The following is a 16,105-nucleotide window of genomic DNA, read 5'->3' as shown; positions in this document are numbered from 1 at the left end:
GGCAATCAGAGAAGAAAAAGAAATAAAAGGAATACAAATGGGAAAAGAAGAAGTAAATCTGTCACTGTTTACAGATGACATGATACTATACATAGAAAATCCTAAAGATGCCACCAGAAAACTAGTTGAGCTAATCAATGAATTTGGTAAAGCTGCAGGAACCAAAATTAATGCACAGAAATCTCTGTCATTCCTATACACTAATGATGAAAAATCTGAAAGAGAAATTAAGGAAACACTCCCATTTACCATTGGGAGTGTAAGGCCAGACACTATTAAACTCTTAAGAGGAAAACATAGGCAGAACACTCTATAACATCAATCACAGCAAGATCCTTTTTGACCCACCTCCTAGAGAAATGGAAATAAAAACAAAAATAAACAGATGGGACCTAATGAAACTTAAAAGCTTTTGCACAGCAAAGGAAACCATAAACAAGATGAAAACACAACCCTCAGAATGGGAGAAAATATTTGCAAATGAAGCAGCTGACAAAGGATTATCTCCAAAACATACAAGCAGCTCATGCAGCTCAATATCAGAAAAACAACCAACCCAATCCAAAAAATGGGCAGAAGACCTAAATAGACATTTCTCGAAAAAAGATATACAGATTGCCAACAGACACATGAAAGGATGCTCAACATCACTAATCGTTAGAGAAATGCAAATCAAAACTGCAATGAGGTATCACCTCACACCGGTCAGAACGGCCATCATCAAAAGGTCTGCAAACAGTAAATGCTGGAGAAGGCGTGGAGAAAGGGAACCCTCTTGCACTGCTGGTGGGAATGTAAACTGATACAGCCACTGTGGAGAACGGTATGGAGGTTCCTTATAAAATACTATTTTACGAGAGTTAAATTTTGTTGCCTTTGTAGAAATTTTTTCTGAATCCTAGTACTCTATTAGAGCCCCAAATGCCCACTCCATTCTCTGCCTTTGCTGTCCTTTACTTAAAATGTGGTTTAGTGAGTGAAGTAAGTCAGAAAGAGAATAACAAATATCGTATATTAACACATATATGTGGAACCTAGAAAATGGTAGAGATGAACTGGTTTGCAGAGCAGAAATTGAGACTCAGAAGTAGAGGAAAAATGTATGGACACCAAGAGGGGAAAGCGGCAAGGGATGGGGGCTCTGGTGTAATGAATTGGGATATTGCGATTGACATGTATACACTGAAGTGTATAAAATGGATGATTAATAAGGAAAAAAATTAATTAATTTTTAAAAAAGAAAGTTCTAAGAATAAAATGTTGGAAATGATTGAAACTTAAAAAAAAAAAAAAAGATAGAGAGAAATACACGTCCTACAGCTGGTCTTAGGAGCGTCATAAGGTGATCCCTGAAGAGAAAGCTGTAGCAGGTCTGGCTTGGGTCCCAAATGCATCCTTCACTCATGGCTTGCTTTGCCTGATTAGCTGACATCTATGTATAACTTGGTCCCCTCTTCAACTCCTCACGCTCTGCTTCCACTGATCCACCCGCACTCTGTGTCCCCAGCTTGACCTGGCATCTGAGTAATCCGGGCTCCACCCTGGGGATCACCTCCCTCTGGAATCTGATCTGCACTTGGCCGGGGACATCCTTGGCCAGAGCCTGCTGGGTGTTCCCCTTTCCCACTCGGTCCGCCTCTGCTCCGCTGCCCTTTGCTTCCCTCTGGTGGCACAGTGGTCCACCCCTGTTAGCTGGGCTCAGTCAGGACCCAAGCAGACCTTCTGAATCAGACTCCTTGGGGCCTCAGGGGGGTCACAGTCACCTGAGGAGCTTGTTAGAATGCAGCTTGTCAGGTCTCACCCACAGAGGCTTTGATTCAGTCCGTGTGTGGTGCAGCCTGTGCATCTGTGTTCCTAACATGTTCACAGGTGCTGCTGAGGCTGCAGGCAGGGACCCCGTCGGGAAAACACACCTCTAAACCCACCAGTTAAGAGAAAGGTGCTGCAGTGAGGGAGTGTTTAAGAACTACTAAGGCAGAGACAGAAAACTCATTTCTAAAGGTGAAGTTAAAGGCATCCCTTTATTTAACAAATATTTATTATGTACACAATGCTAGATGCAACCAAGTGGGGACCAAGAACCATGACCAGGGCTCTTGGATCTTACAGTCACAGAGTGTCACAGGCCATCGAGCAGGCAACTGCAATGAATTGATTTGTGCCCCATCAGGAAGCTGTAGGACCACAGGGAAGAGGGGATACCTGATCCAAACTCAGGGAGTCTCGACAGTTTTCTGCAGGAAGTAATTTCTAAATTAGGAGGTGAAGCAAGGAATTTTCCAAGTGCTTCATGAGCTTGAAATTGTGGTAACTCTAAAATGTGATATTATATGTAACTGCAGATTTCTTATAACTACAGATTCAATGCAATCCCTATCAAAATACCAATAGCATTTTTCTCAGAACTAGAACAAATAATTTTAAAATTTGTTTGGGGACACAAAAGATCCTGAATCGCCAAAACAATCTTGAGAAAGAAGAACAGAGCTGGAGGAATCATGCTCCCTGGCTTCAGACTATACTACAAAGCTACAGTAATCAAAAAGAGTATATTATGGCACAAAGACAGACACATAGATCGATAGAACAGAATAGAGAGCCCAGAAATAAACCCACACACTTATGGTCAATTAATCTACAACACAAGAGGCAAGAATATAAAATGGAGAAAAGGTAGTCTCTTGAATAAGTGGTGCTGGGAAAACTGGACAGTTACATTCTAGTAAAAGAATGAAACTAGAGCATTCTCTAACACCGTATACAAAAATAAACTCAAAATGGATTAAAGACCTAAATGTAAGACCAGAAACCATAAAGCTCCTAGAGAAAAACATAGGCAGCACACTTTCTGACAAATGGTAGCAATATTTTTTTGGATCTGTCTCTTAAAGTAAAGGAGATTTAAAAAAAAAACAAAAAACAGGTGGGACCTAATAAAACCTAAAAACTTTTGCACAGCAAAGGAAACCATCAACAAAATGAAAGGACAACCTACAGAATGGGAGAAAATATTTGCAAATGACATCTCTGATAAGGGGTTAATATCCAACATATATAAACACCTCATACAACTCAACATCAAAGAAACAAACAACCTGATCAAAAAATGGGTAGAAGACCTGAATAGACATTTTTCCAAAGAGGACATGCATATGGACAACTGGCACATGAAAAGATGCTCAACATTGCTAATCATCAGGGAAATGGAAATCAAAACCACAATGAGATATCCCCTTGCCCCTGTCAGAATGGCTATCAGCAAAAAGACAACAAATAACAAATGCTGGCAAGAATGTGGAGAAAAGGGAACACTTGTACATTATCGGAGGGAATGTAAATTGGTACAGCCACTGTGGAAAAAAGAGTGGTGGTTTCTCAAAAAATTAAAAATAGAACTACCATATGACCCAGCAATTCCACTCCTGGGTATATATCCAAAAGAAATAAAAGCACTAACTCAAAAAGATACATGCGCCCCAATGTTCATATCAGCATTATTCATAATTGCCAAGATATGGAAGCAACCTGACTGTCCCTCAACGGATGAACGGATAAAGAAGATGTGGTACATGTATACAATGGAATACTACTCAGCCATAAAAAAGAATAAAATGTTGCCATTTGCAACAGCATGGATAACCTTGGAGGATATTATGCTAAGTGAAATAAGTCAGACAGAAAGACAAATAGTGTATAATATCACTTATATGTGGAATCTAAAAAATACAAAAAACTAGTGAATATGACAAAAAAGAAGCAGACTCACAGATACAGAGAACAAACTAGTGGTTACCACTGGGGAGAAGAAGCAGGGAGGGGCAATATAGTACAAACTATTATGTATAAAATAAGCTACAAGGATGTATTGTACAACACAGGGAATATAGCCAATATTTTATAATAACTATAAATGGAGTGTAACCTTTAAAAATTGTGAATCACTATAATATATAATATTGTATATCAACTATACTTCAATAAAATTTTTTAAATAATATAATAATTCTGTCATAGCTAACATTTTCCTACTACAGACCATGTTCTGGATACTTTTAACACATTGATTCATCTATCCCAAACACTAGCCTATGGAAGTAGATTCTATTATTTTCCCTCATTTTACAGATGTTAAAACTGAGATACAGAAGGGTTAAGTAACTTACCCAGGATCACACAGGAAGGAAGTGGAGAAGCCAAGATTCAAACCCCAGTGATCTGGGCTTCACAGCCCATCCACACAATGATTGTGATATATTTAAAAGTTAAAATATGTTTTCCTGTTAAAAATTTAATATAAACAAATGTATAAAATATGAAAAAAATGACAAAAATATTTTTAAAAATGGAACCATATCCCCACCACACAGAGAGCTACTATTAACCTTTTGGTATATTATATGGTATCTAACTGAGATATATAAAATTGTTACGATATACATTTTATATGATGATGCTTAGAAATACAATCTACATACAATTACACAAAATGCATGTTCATTGAAACAACTGAAATAAAACAAAAGTGGGGGAAACAAAATAAAAATCATTAGTACTTCAAGTTTATAAATTCCTACTCCAAGAGATAACAAGAATAAATTTAAGAACATCTGTATAGACGTGAGTTGACGGGAAGAGGAGCCTGGCCCACAGTGGCGTTTTCTGCATTCTTGATTTTGCTTCTTCATGTTGATATTTCTATTTTGTGCTTTTATGTTATATTGAAGATGTGTCTTCAAATATTCTACATAGCATTTTAATGGATTTAGTTTGGTGAAGACACCGTGAGAAGCGCAATCTTCCATCATGCAATAATATTTTACTTTTCACCTTAACTCCGGATAAAAAGATACAAGTTTGTGATTTTAGAGGAAGGGTTTCACATAAAATTGGCAGACATGTGGATTGAGTTCTCTAGAGAATCATAAGGGAAAGAGATATTTTAAGTGAGTTTTTTGCACAGTTAACCCAATGCTTTGTTATATGTCTTGCTTTGACTGTTTCTCCTGGAGATATCTAATTTCTTGAAAGATTAACTTAGAGGTGCATTTCTGCATTGGTATTCATTTGCGTTTAAGGTTATGAATTCTGATAACAGTGTTTCCCAAAGAATATTCCTTGGGCATTAATCCTTCATGATACTCCGCATGAAAAGGACGTTGGTTTGGGGGAAACACCACGAATTCTCTTCTAGATACTTGCAATGTCTAAGAATTTCTATAGAGGAAAAAAATAAAGTCACAAGTATACTAATGCATGATCATTTAGAATATCTCAATTAGTTTTCACTCCATTTAAAAATAGTTTTTTTATCTGTCATACACATGCCGTGCATTTTCAGGATTTCAAATTATAACCGTTGCAAATCAATCACTCACACTGAGATTTGCACGTCACACCCACCGGAGAGCTGCAGGACAAGGTCTTGGGAGTCTTTGGCTCTTGTCTGCTGAAGCCTTAACAGAAACACTTTCAACTCTCTTTTCTCCGTTTCCTAAGTGTACTGGGGACTCAAAGCAAACCAGGATGTCTGCCAAAACTGAAAGGGCGCCAGGAGGGTCTCAGGCCTCCCTGCAGGAAGAGTGAAATGGCTATTCTTGGAAATGAGACTGACTTTTTCAAAGGATAACCATCTAGCAAAAGCAATACTGTTTGCGCATCCCTCTCTCAAATTGCTGGTCTTTCACAGTGAGAGGAGCTTGGCTGCTGCAAGATGAACGAGGAACCAAGGCTGCCTGCAAGGCTGGGATGACATAAAAGCCTGGTTGCTGCCACCGAGTTGACTTAAGACTTACTGCATTTTAAAACTCAAATCCATTTGGTGAGGCGGACTAATCATCTAAGAGAGACAGGTATGTAAAGAACAGGATGCTGTGTGTGACTGATGTGTAAGAGCAGCGGGCGCTGAGCTGTCGTCCGTGCACGGGACAGGCAGCAGCACTTTACTTACTCCCATTTCCTTTCTCGGTGTACAGCCATTCCCACACTACAAAATATGCCTTCAAAATCCCACACCCTGCGTGAGACAGAATTCCTGGCTTTTGAAGGGCCTGAAATTAATTCCCAACAGCAGTTCCTCTGTGGCTTTGTTCAAACAAACTTGGAATCTTTTGGCTCTCACAGCACCACCAGTAATTAAAAGAAGATCTCCACCGTGATGTTCTGCATTACAGCGGGTCTCCTAGGATGGGTGTGTTTTCTTTCCCGATCACGATTTCACTGTGCTGCAATTTTCTTTGGCCCCATATAAGTGTATTAATCATTCATAACCATCATTTTTGTTTAGCTATTTTCCTTTTTTTATTATCAAGAATAATTTCAATAATATTGCTAGATATATAATGACATCTTATATATAAACATGTCAAAGTATGTTGTGTTATAGCTAGATATTTACAGCAGAAACACAGTTATATATATATACTTCGGAATTTCCAGGGAATTTACAATTTTCAACCATATGTAAATGTGTGGTCTCATTAAGAGTTTTCTCTGTGGTTTGGGGTGAACAATATTTATGCAACCAGAAAAAAAATCTTTTAAAAATTTACAACTAATTCTAATGTGAAGAAGAGTCTGTATTTGCTTTGTAAAGATTTGTTTTCTCTAGAAATATTACTTTGAGCTGACAAGGTTTCAGGAAAGAGTATTTTCAAAGGGAAGGCAAATGTGGAACTAGGTAGAAAAGAATGACGTAGGAAATTATGGGCCTCTGCAAATTTCTTGTATTTTTTTTCTACTAACTAGGTTCCCTAAAGGGTTTTTTCCTCCTATGGAAGAAATACTTGCTTTGACACTCACTAGAGTTATGATAGCAATAGTACTTTTTCTCCAATATATGTGTAAAATAGTCTTGGTGAGAGGGAAATTTTTCAGATATTAATAAATGAATTGTAACTACCAAAATGTGGCTGGGTGGCCTGGCCCTAAGTCCTTTCAGCTTAGGGCACTAATAGTAACTGAAGGAAGAAATAATTGACTCATTACTGCATTAATGTTACATTGTGCATTAATGAGCATGCTTTCCTTGAAACTTCCAGTGTGACCTTATAATAACAATAGCACTAATTGAGCATTTACCATTACCATTCTCTACACCAATACTGTACAGGGACAAACTCGCTCGACCTTAGTGAGGGCGTGGTTAGTAGCAGTAGTAGCAGTAGTAGTAGTGTTAGTAGTAGTAGTAGTAGTAGTAGTAGTAGTAGTGGTGTTAGTAGTAGTAGTAGTAGTAGTAGTAGCACCTCCATTTCTCAGAAGAAGAAATCAAGACAGAGGTTAAGTAATTTGCTAAAAGTCACAACTAGTAATGGTATAAGGATTCAAATCCTAGTGGTTTAATTCCTGGAATTCTAAATATTACTTTTCATACTCTAGGTCCTCTCTTCAAGTGAGATGCTCATTGATTAATTCAAATATACATGGAGCTCTCCTTTAAAAACATTCAGAGCAAAGATGAACAATTAAATTACGTATTTACTGCCTTTGACATTGAGCAATAGACGTTCCTCTAGACAGGGCTAACAACTTCACTTGGATTTGAGTAGATGTAAGCATTGCTGACACCTCATTTTAAAGTCCTAGGAAAAGTGCTTTATCAGACTGAAATGTTTCCTAGATCAGTAGGCAGTCACATGTATGTAGTCATTTACTATCTAGCTATAAGTTGCCTAAGCCACACATTCATTTTAATCCATGAATAATGTAGTGATGACTCATTGAAAGCTATTTACCAGTTCCTATCGCTTTCAGACTAGCTACTTTTACCTGATTCCAAGTAGAACACTTCTGCAAGAAAGACAATGCAAGTGGAAAGGAGACATTTCACTTTTATTTTAGGGTGGGTGACATAAAGCGAGGATGATTTAGTCATAATCACTTACTCTATGATACCTGGAATTATCCCTTGGTGAAACTTGGTGCCACGGCTCTACCTTTAATACATATGCAGTATGCAGCCACTTCTCACCACTTCTAAAATCAAACCCCTGGCTCTGAACCCGAATCTCGGTCCACACCACGTGGACTTCAGCAGTAGCCCCCAGACTGTCTGCCAGATTTCTATCCCTGTGTTAGTTTCAACTTGGAAGCCAGAATGAGCCTTAGAACATGTAATTCCCTTTAGAAAGTGGAAGTTCCCTTTCTCAAAACCCTTCGGTCATCTCACTCAGAGACCTGCAGGTCATCTGGTTCCCCGTGACACCTCTTTCTTTATGTCCTCCCACCCTCCTCCTCGCTTACTCCAATCCAACCCACTAGCTTCTCGTTGTCGTTAAAACATGCCAGCGCTACCTCACCACCTCCGCCCTCACACATAAAAGCCCCTTCAGCCCGCCACGCTATTTCCATAGAATTTAGATCCTCCAACGTCCTACATAATTTACCTATTTTATTATTTCTTGTTCACTGTTTATTGTCTACATCACCTGATTAGAATGTCAGCTCTAAGCAAGGCACTCAGTAAGTGTTTATTGAAGGAACAAGTGGGTGAATGAATGCTGTAATGCCAAGAGCCAAACCACGCTTCTATGACTGAACATGAACATTCAATTTAATCAATATTTGCACAAGGCATTGGTCTAAAGGTGAATGATAATCATTGATAATGAACTGGCATTCAGAATGAGCATTTTTGGCTTTAAAGGAGGTCAGATACAATGGTAGAAATGGGCCCTGGCTCTGAAGCTCACTAGGCCTTCGTTAGAAACCCTATTGCACCATTTCCCAGCCCAGTGACCTTGGACCAGGCACTTTGGCATCTCAGTTCTCTCACATATAAAATAGTGAAAGCTGTGGTGTCTGCTTCATGACCGTTGTCATGACGATTAAATGAGTTCGTGCATGTAAAATGTTTCATATAAAATAACTGCTCAATAAATAACAACTATTTGTGGAAGTAAACACAATTTTTAAAAAACATGTAGAGAGCCTGAGAACTATCTGAAAGACAAGGCATCCCCCTCTTAGTTATTATAAACAGCTAGTTTTGAAAAATGATGTCTGATGAACATTAATTTTTAAAACATGGGAATGAACTGGCCTTTGGTCTTTTAGAACCTCGGGGGGGAGGCTGCATAACTATCTGCTATTTAATACTAAGACTGACGCTTTGGTCAGTGGTCCTCAAATTTTGGGGTCATAAGACTTCTTCTCACTCTTAAAAATTATTGAGGACTCCAAAGAGCCTATACTTATGTGGGTTATATCTATCAGTATTTTCGGTATTTAAAATAAAAACACAACTTTATAAGCTTCACTCATTAAAAATATCAATAATAAATCAACTACACATTAAAATAAAAAACGTATTTTTATTTTTTTATTTTTTTTGTGTGTTAGGCGGGCCTCTCACTGCTGTGGCCTCTCCCGCTGCGGAGCACAGGCTCCAGACGCGCAGGCCCAGCGGCCATGGCCCACGGGCCCAGCCGCTCCGCGGCATGAGGGATCCTCCCGGACCGGGGCACGAACCCGCGTCCCCCGCATCAGCAGGCGGACTCTCAACCACTGCGCCACCAGGGAAGCCCCCATATTTTTATTTTTAAAAGCTATATTTTTAACCAAAAAATTTAGTGAGAAGAGTAGTGTTTCACAATTTTGCAAGTCTCTTTAATGTCTTGCTTAATGGAAGAGAGCTGGATTCTTTTATCTGCTTTTGCACTAATCTGTTGTGATATCACACATCATGCAGACTTTGAAAAACTCCATCATACACTCATGAGAAAATGAGAGAGAAAAAGACCAACAACATCATAGTGCTATTATGAAGGTTATTCTCACCTTGTGGACCCTCTGAAGGGGATTCAGAGGATTCCCTGACTCTCCCAGTTTCCCTGGAACACACTTTGAGACTCAGTACACAGGACTGTGGTCTTTTTCTTCCTGAGGTATAATAAAAATAGAATATTACATAATTTTCTTTCGAATATATTCTCTAACTTTTTGTTGCTTTGACAGCCAGTCTGATAGAGAAACGTAAAAGATGAAATTATACCCTTTATCCCATACCCTTCACCCTTTACTTGAGAAAACTAAGAGTTAAGAGTCTTACAACAAAGATTAGAATTAGGTCGCCTAATATAACAAGAAGTGTTTCCACTAGTCGTCAGCTGCCCAGGATTCAACCGTTGCCTTCAAATAATTTCTAATATAATTGTACAAAGCACTGAGGGTTCTTTGAAAAATACACTCAGAGAAACCAAATTCAAAAGCAGTAGATTTGTTTTTCAGTTGTCATTAAAAAAAAAAAAAATCCTAAGAAACAGAAGTAAAATGTGTCACTCAATTTCCATTAAAATATTCATGAAAACAAATAGGAAAAGGTCTGCATCAGTATTGAAAATTCAGGATAATAGTCAACATATACCAAAAATTGGAGGCCATTTTACTAAATAAATCATCACTGGGACCAGATTTAAAAACACAATTAATGAATAACATATGCTTTGCTCCGTGACCAAAGCAGCGCGATTCGGAAGGAGGAGGAGCCCTGACCAAGCCCGTCCCTCCGACCCCAGCTCCCGCCCTGGGAAGCAGGCAGCCAGCGCCCGGTCCACGCCCCTTGGGGCTTCTTTTTGTCTCCGCAAACTACTGTCGTAAAAACCCCGCCATCAATGTAAATGTAGGAAAACTCTTAAAGAGCAGAACCGAGCTGAAGCAATCTGAGAACTAGACAGTGGGTCTAAAGAGAGACCCACGTGGACATTATTGGAGCTGAACTAACAGAGGAGGCGGAGGGGGCGGGAGGCAAGTGGGGAAAAGGGTGCAGGGCAATTCTGCAAAGCTCGCCCTTGCCTTTGTGTAGCTGGGGGCGGATGGCGGAGCTTAGGCTCCTGGTGGAGCTCTAAAGCCTGGACGCGGCCTGGATAACGTTCCCCTGCCCCTGCCTCTGTCTCTCTGGACCACAGCCCAACTGCAGTGCCCTCCCTCCCTCAGACCTGAGTGGACCTGCCTGTATGCCTTAAGGGATCCTTAGACACGTGGTTAATACTTGCCAGGGTGTCAGCCACATCCAAGTACTCTGCGAGAGCTCTAAGGAGACTCAGTGTATGACGACTGTTAAAAAAAAAAAAAAAAAAAAAGGTCTGGAAGAGTTTCTCTTCATTCTCGGATAAATAAGCCTAAATAACCAACATGCATGTCTAGACAAGACTGGTATTTCTAATAGCTTCCTTCCTGCCCCTGCCAGGGCTGCCAGCCCTCCGTGAAAAGTCACTGTTGACAAACTCTTTGGCTCCGGAGAACTCTCCAGGCTCCGCTGCCCACTTTCTGTTGCTCTTCCATCTGGTTTCTGTCCCAGAGGCTCATAACCGGATACACCTCCTTCCTAACCCGTGGTGCTGGACCCATTTCATCACGTGACTTCTCACATGTCTCTTCCCAGATGGCTTCCCGCACCACCGTCTGTGAACAAGAGAACTTCGTCCTGGGGATTTTCACAGACTCCCGTCTGCGTCCAGCCAAGGTCCAGAGCTACAGACCCCGTTCTTAGGAAGGCAGGGCAACACAGAGCAAGCCAATAAGGACAGATCTGCCACATTCGAGAGGGGGCACAATATGCCTCAGGACTTGGATGGAAAACTTTCCCTGAAATAGATTTGCTCCAGGAAACAGAAGAATATTTTTAAATATATTTGTTCCACACTCTTAAAAAAACAGAAACTTGAGCTGAGGCAAGAAGAGACTACATGGAAACCAAAATCACAAGAGAGCCAAACTGAATGTTTGTTGGAGACAGAACAGCAAATCTGATACTGCAGACCGTCCTACTGTTGACATGGGGAAGGAATCTGAGAAGTGATCCCAGGACATGGAGGGAAGGAATGAAAGTGCTGACCAAGGTATTAGAGAGAAGTCACAAAGCCAAACTGTGAATAATCAGCTTCCCCAGAGGAGAAAGCCGCACAAAAGAAACAGAATAAATAACTCAAAGGAAAACAGAGAAAAGAAAAGAAGTTAATGTGTACTGGAAGAATCTTTCCCCAATATTTAAAAGAAACCTGAGTCTGGAGATTTAAAAAGCAAACTCACCACGTTGTGCAGGGATGAGAAGGGATGTCCCTGGGGAGGACTCCCTTTCCCACCCCTCTTCCTCCTCCTCCCACGCACCTCCCCCCCAACACCACAGGCAAACCCACTTACAAAGCCTGATTCACATCCACCTCTGCCAGGAAGCAATTTCCTGATCTTCTTAACTGTTGCATTTCTCTCTTTAAAGCTCACAAAGAAGTTTAATCATATTCTGCCGCTAGCGATTATAACAATGAAAGTTTCTTATGTTAGTCTAAGTCCTCTAAGAAGCAGATGCCAAGAAGGGATGAAACGTGCAAGAATGTTACGATGGGGAAACACCTGTGAGAGAACGTGGGGAGGGGGCGGGGCGCCTGGGAGTGTGGGCAGACATGACGCAAGTCTTACTCAAAGTGAAGGAGAAGGGGGGAGGGATGGAAGCGTCCCAGAACGCTGTGCTGTACTTGCAAGTTTTGTCAGGCTGCTGGGGAGTCCTAGAGACAACGTTGGCCAGTAGAGGGGTCCAGCATCTCCCAGGAACCGGCCTGCACTAAGTCATGGGCTGGGAGGAGTGCATGGGAGGTATGCATCTGTGTAAACTCAGCAGTAAATTTCAGAGCATGGCAACTAAAGCCCTTGGGTCAGTTACATGGTCTGTAGCTGGTCTGTCAGATACAGTCTCATGGCCACCACAATGGTCAATAAATATGAATTCAGCAATCACTCATCAAGCAACTAATCACCAAGTGCCACACTCAGCACACAAAAAAGTACACATGCTCCAAACACCAAAATGGTACAGACTGTATCCTTACATTTACAGAGTTCAAAATCTAATGAGAAGACAAACATGGAAATATGCAATTACCACAGAACATGAAAGTGTGAGTGTAGAGGCATGTCCCAAATGCTACAGGAACAATAAACTCTACCCGCAAAGTCAGACATATAAATGCAGAGGAAGTAAAAGTTAAGATATGCCTTAAAGAATGTCTAGGTATGCACCAGGCAGAGATTCCAATCAAAAGGAAATCACCTATGTGTGATGGGCTCTTATTGTTTATCTCAAATATCTGCAGTCCCTCCCTGGAGCATTGGGTGTACTTCCCTATCTCACTAATGCCAGACTTGACCACATGGAATGTGAACAGGAATGGCTCGAGGCACTTCTGGGGGAAGCTCTGGTAGCCTGGCTGGCCGTGGTGTGTTTGCCCTGCTCTCTATTTTCTCTGACCAGAAAGCATCCCGAGAGGCGGCCCCATCAGCCTGCATTCCAGAATGAAGATGACATGAATCAGAGCAGCAGCTGTCTCTTGAGGGACACGTAGCATGAGTGAGAAATAAACCTTCGTGTCTATCACCCGTTAAGATTTGTGAGCACAGCAGAACCTAGCACCCCAGCGTGTATCTGACTGATGCACTGATGGAGGTGGGATAGAATCCTGTCATAGAGTCTCCTGATCCATAGGCAGTGGAGTCCCAGTGAGGGCTTTTAACCAGGGAGCAGCAATGAGCAGATCTGGTTTATACAGTGTGGGAAGGAAGCCTACAGGGATGTGTTGTAATTACCCAGAGAAGAGTCTCTGAGGACTAACTCAGTGACAGTGAGGGGCAGTGAGGGTACAGGAGGGGTGGATTTCAGGGACCCGCAGTGGGGGATTGCAGTCAGTGGGAAGAGGGGCGAGTCGGTGGTAGCAGCACACGCCCAACGCGCAGGGGAAGAGTGGCTTCAGGAAAGCCGAGAAAGTGTTTGATTTTTGAATCAGAAGTTCCTTCAGGACATCCATGTGACAACAGGCAGGAGGTTCTTGGAAATATATGTTTGGGGTTTGGCTAGCCCTGCAGTAAATCGCTTTAACAGCTGAATCTTAGAGAATGTTAATCTTTTCCTTTTCCCTAAATGGCCACTGTAAGTTTGGCCCATTAAGAAAAAGGTAGGTGTGGGGGGTGAACTTCCACACATAGTCGGCCGAGCTCCCTTCCAGACCACGGGGACCCCGTCCCTTGCGCAGTCTTTCCATATGCTCAATGGCCTTTGATCATGAACTTTTTTTTTTTAATAAATTTTATTTATTTATTTATTTTTGGCTGCATTGGGTCTTCGTGGCTGCGCGCAGGCTTTTCTCTAGTTGTGTCGAGCGGGGGCTACTCTGCCTTGCGGTGCGCGGGCTTCTCATTGCAGTGGCTTCTCTTGTTGCGGAGCATGGGCTGTGGGCGCGTGGGCTTCAGTAGTTGTGGCTCGCGGGCTCAGTAGTTGTGGCGCGTGGGCTTAGTTGCTCCGCGGCATGTGGGATCTTTCTGGACCAGGGCTCGAACCCGTGTCCCCTGCATTGGCAGGAGGATTCTTAACCACCACCAGGGAAGTCCCGATCATGAATTTTTATTAGCTTTTTTTTCTCCTTAACACAGATGCAGAGGGATGAGAGTTCATCTTAGTCCACATTACCATCATTGATCCTTGAATGCCCTCTTCTCTTGTGTCTTTTGAATTTTCTTTTATCTCCATCCTCCACTGCCACTTGCCAGCTCCCACTTTCCCCATGAGCAACCATTCTAATTTATTTAACATATACATTTTCATTTGCTCGTATTCGTTCAAAACGTATTTTCAAGGGCTCGTGACTTTTGAGTTAAGCAGTACTGTACTATATTTCACTGTGTTTCACATGTGACTCTGCATGGTATAGACAGCAATTTTCCCGGCTATTTTTTGGCAATGTCATCCAGGTTGACTCCTACTTCCTACTATTGAAACTCCACAACTCAGATTGGGACTTCAATTCATGGGCCAGGACTCGAACCCAGACAAAACTCAGATTAGGACCTGAACCCACTGTCTTTTAATTAAAATCACACACCTGGTCTGAGGACCTATTGAAGTTCAGGCTCTTTATGCACAGAAAGAATTCAGTGAGAGACAAGCGATAGGTAAAAAATGGATTTATTCAGAGAGATACACACTCCAGAGACAGAATGTGGTCCATCTCAGAAGGCAAGAGGCCCCGAAATATGGCGTGGTTAGTTTTTATGGGCTTGGTAATTTCATAGGCTAATGAGTGGGAGGGTTATTCCAACTGTTTCGGGGAAGAGGCAGGGACTTCCAGGAATTAGACCACCACACACTTTTTGGCCTGTTATGGTCAGCCTCGTAACTGTCATGGCGCCTGTGGGTGTGTTATTTAGCATATCTTAATCCATTACAATGAGTGTATAATAAGGCTCAAGGTCCACTGGAAGTTGAATTTTCTGCCATCTTGGACCTCGTTGGTTCTAACCAGTTTATGTCATATCCAAGGCTAAGTCGTTCTTTTAAAGGTTGTGTCTTGCCCTCTTCCTTCTTGTTTCACTATCACAATGAACTCTGCACACACCTCCCCTGTATCCTTTGCAGTAATTTCTTTAGAATGTATAGGTAGATGCATAGTATACATACCGTACACATTCTTCACCTGACGTAGCAGATGGCCCCGAGGTGGGTACCAGTCTACCCTCCATTCACTTGCGCATGGACGCTCCCAAACCCTCACATCTCTGCCAACACTTGGCATTATGCAGCATTCTAATTTTTGCCAATCTAGAAGTATTAAGTGATACCTCATTTTTAAAAAATTTCTGTTTTAATGATTTTGAATGAGTTTAAGCATCTCTTCATATCCTAGCTTGGCTTTGTTTTCCTCTTCTCTTTCTAATTTCTAGAATTTACTGGTTTCTTGAAAATAGAGATTAATGTTTTATTATTATTGCTGTTTTTACTGATTGGCAGTATTTTCTTTTGCATTCTAGATAGCAATTGTGTAGCCCCTTTACACCTTTTATAATTATCCCACAGTCCTTGGATATTCTGTTGTGTGGGGTTTTTTTTCTCTCTCTGTTTTCCCATTTGGGAAGTTTCTTTTTTTTTTCTTAATTAATTAATTGATTAATTTTTATTTTTTTGGCTGCATTAGATCTTTGTTGCTGCGCACGGGCTTTCTCTAGTTGTGGCGAGCGGGGGCTACTCTTCATCGCGGTGCGCGGGCTTCTCATTGAGGTGGCTTCTCTTTGTTGCAGAGCACAGGCTCTAGGCACACAGGCTTCAGTAGCTGTGGCACGTGGGCTCAGT

The 16,105-nt window shown here is 41.4% G+C and overlaps 2 long non-coding RNA genes across 6 annotated transcripts in view; both read right to left on the bottom strand.

Annotated features, from left to right (window-relative positions):
- LOC114486359 (uncharacterized) overlaps positions 1 to 16,105 on the bottom strand; it is a 464,012-nt gene that overhangs the window by 56,382 nt on the left and 391,525 nt on the right. For all 5 annotated transcript variants that reach the window (XR_008617510.1, XR_003680004.2, XR_008617511.1 and 2 more), the window contains exon 3: positions 9,775 to 9,876. This is a non-coding gene — a long non-coding RNA (uncharacterized lncRNA). The remainder of the gene's footprint in view (positions 1 to 9,774; positions 9,877 to 16,105) is intronic.
- On the bottom strand, positions 10,988 to 12,283 carry LOC129392150 (uncharacterized). The gene is made up of 2 exons (XR_008617513.1): positions 12,136 to 12,283; positions 10,988 to 11,049 (listed from the first exon to the last, which is right to left on the bottom strand). It is a non-coding gene; the product is annotated as an uncharacterized lncRNA (long non-coding RNA).

Source organism: Physeter macrocephalus, chromosome 5 (assembly GCF_002837175.3).
Source record: "Physeter macrocephalus isolate SW-GA chromosome 5, ASM283717v5, whole genome shotgun sequence".
Classification (NCBI taxonomy): Eukaryota; Metazoa; Chordata; class Mammalia; order Artiodactyla; family Physeteridae; genus Physeter; species Physeter macrocephalus.
Note: the sequence above shows the minus strand (reverse complement) of the source record. Positions and strands in the feature narration are given on the sequence as shown.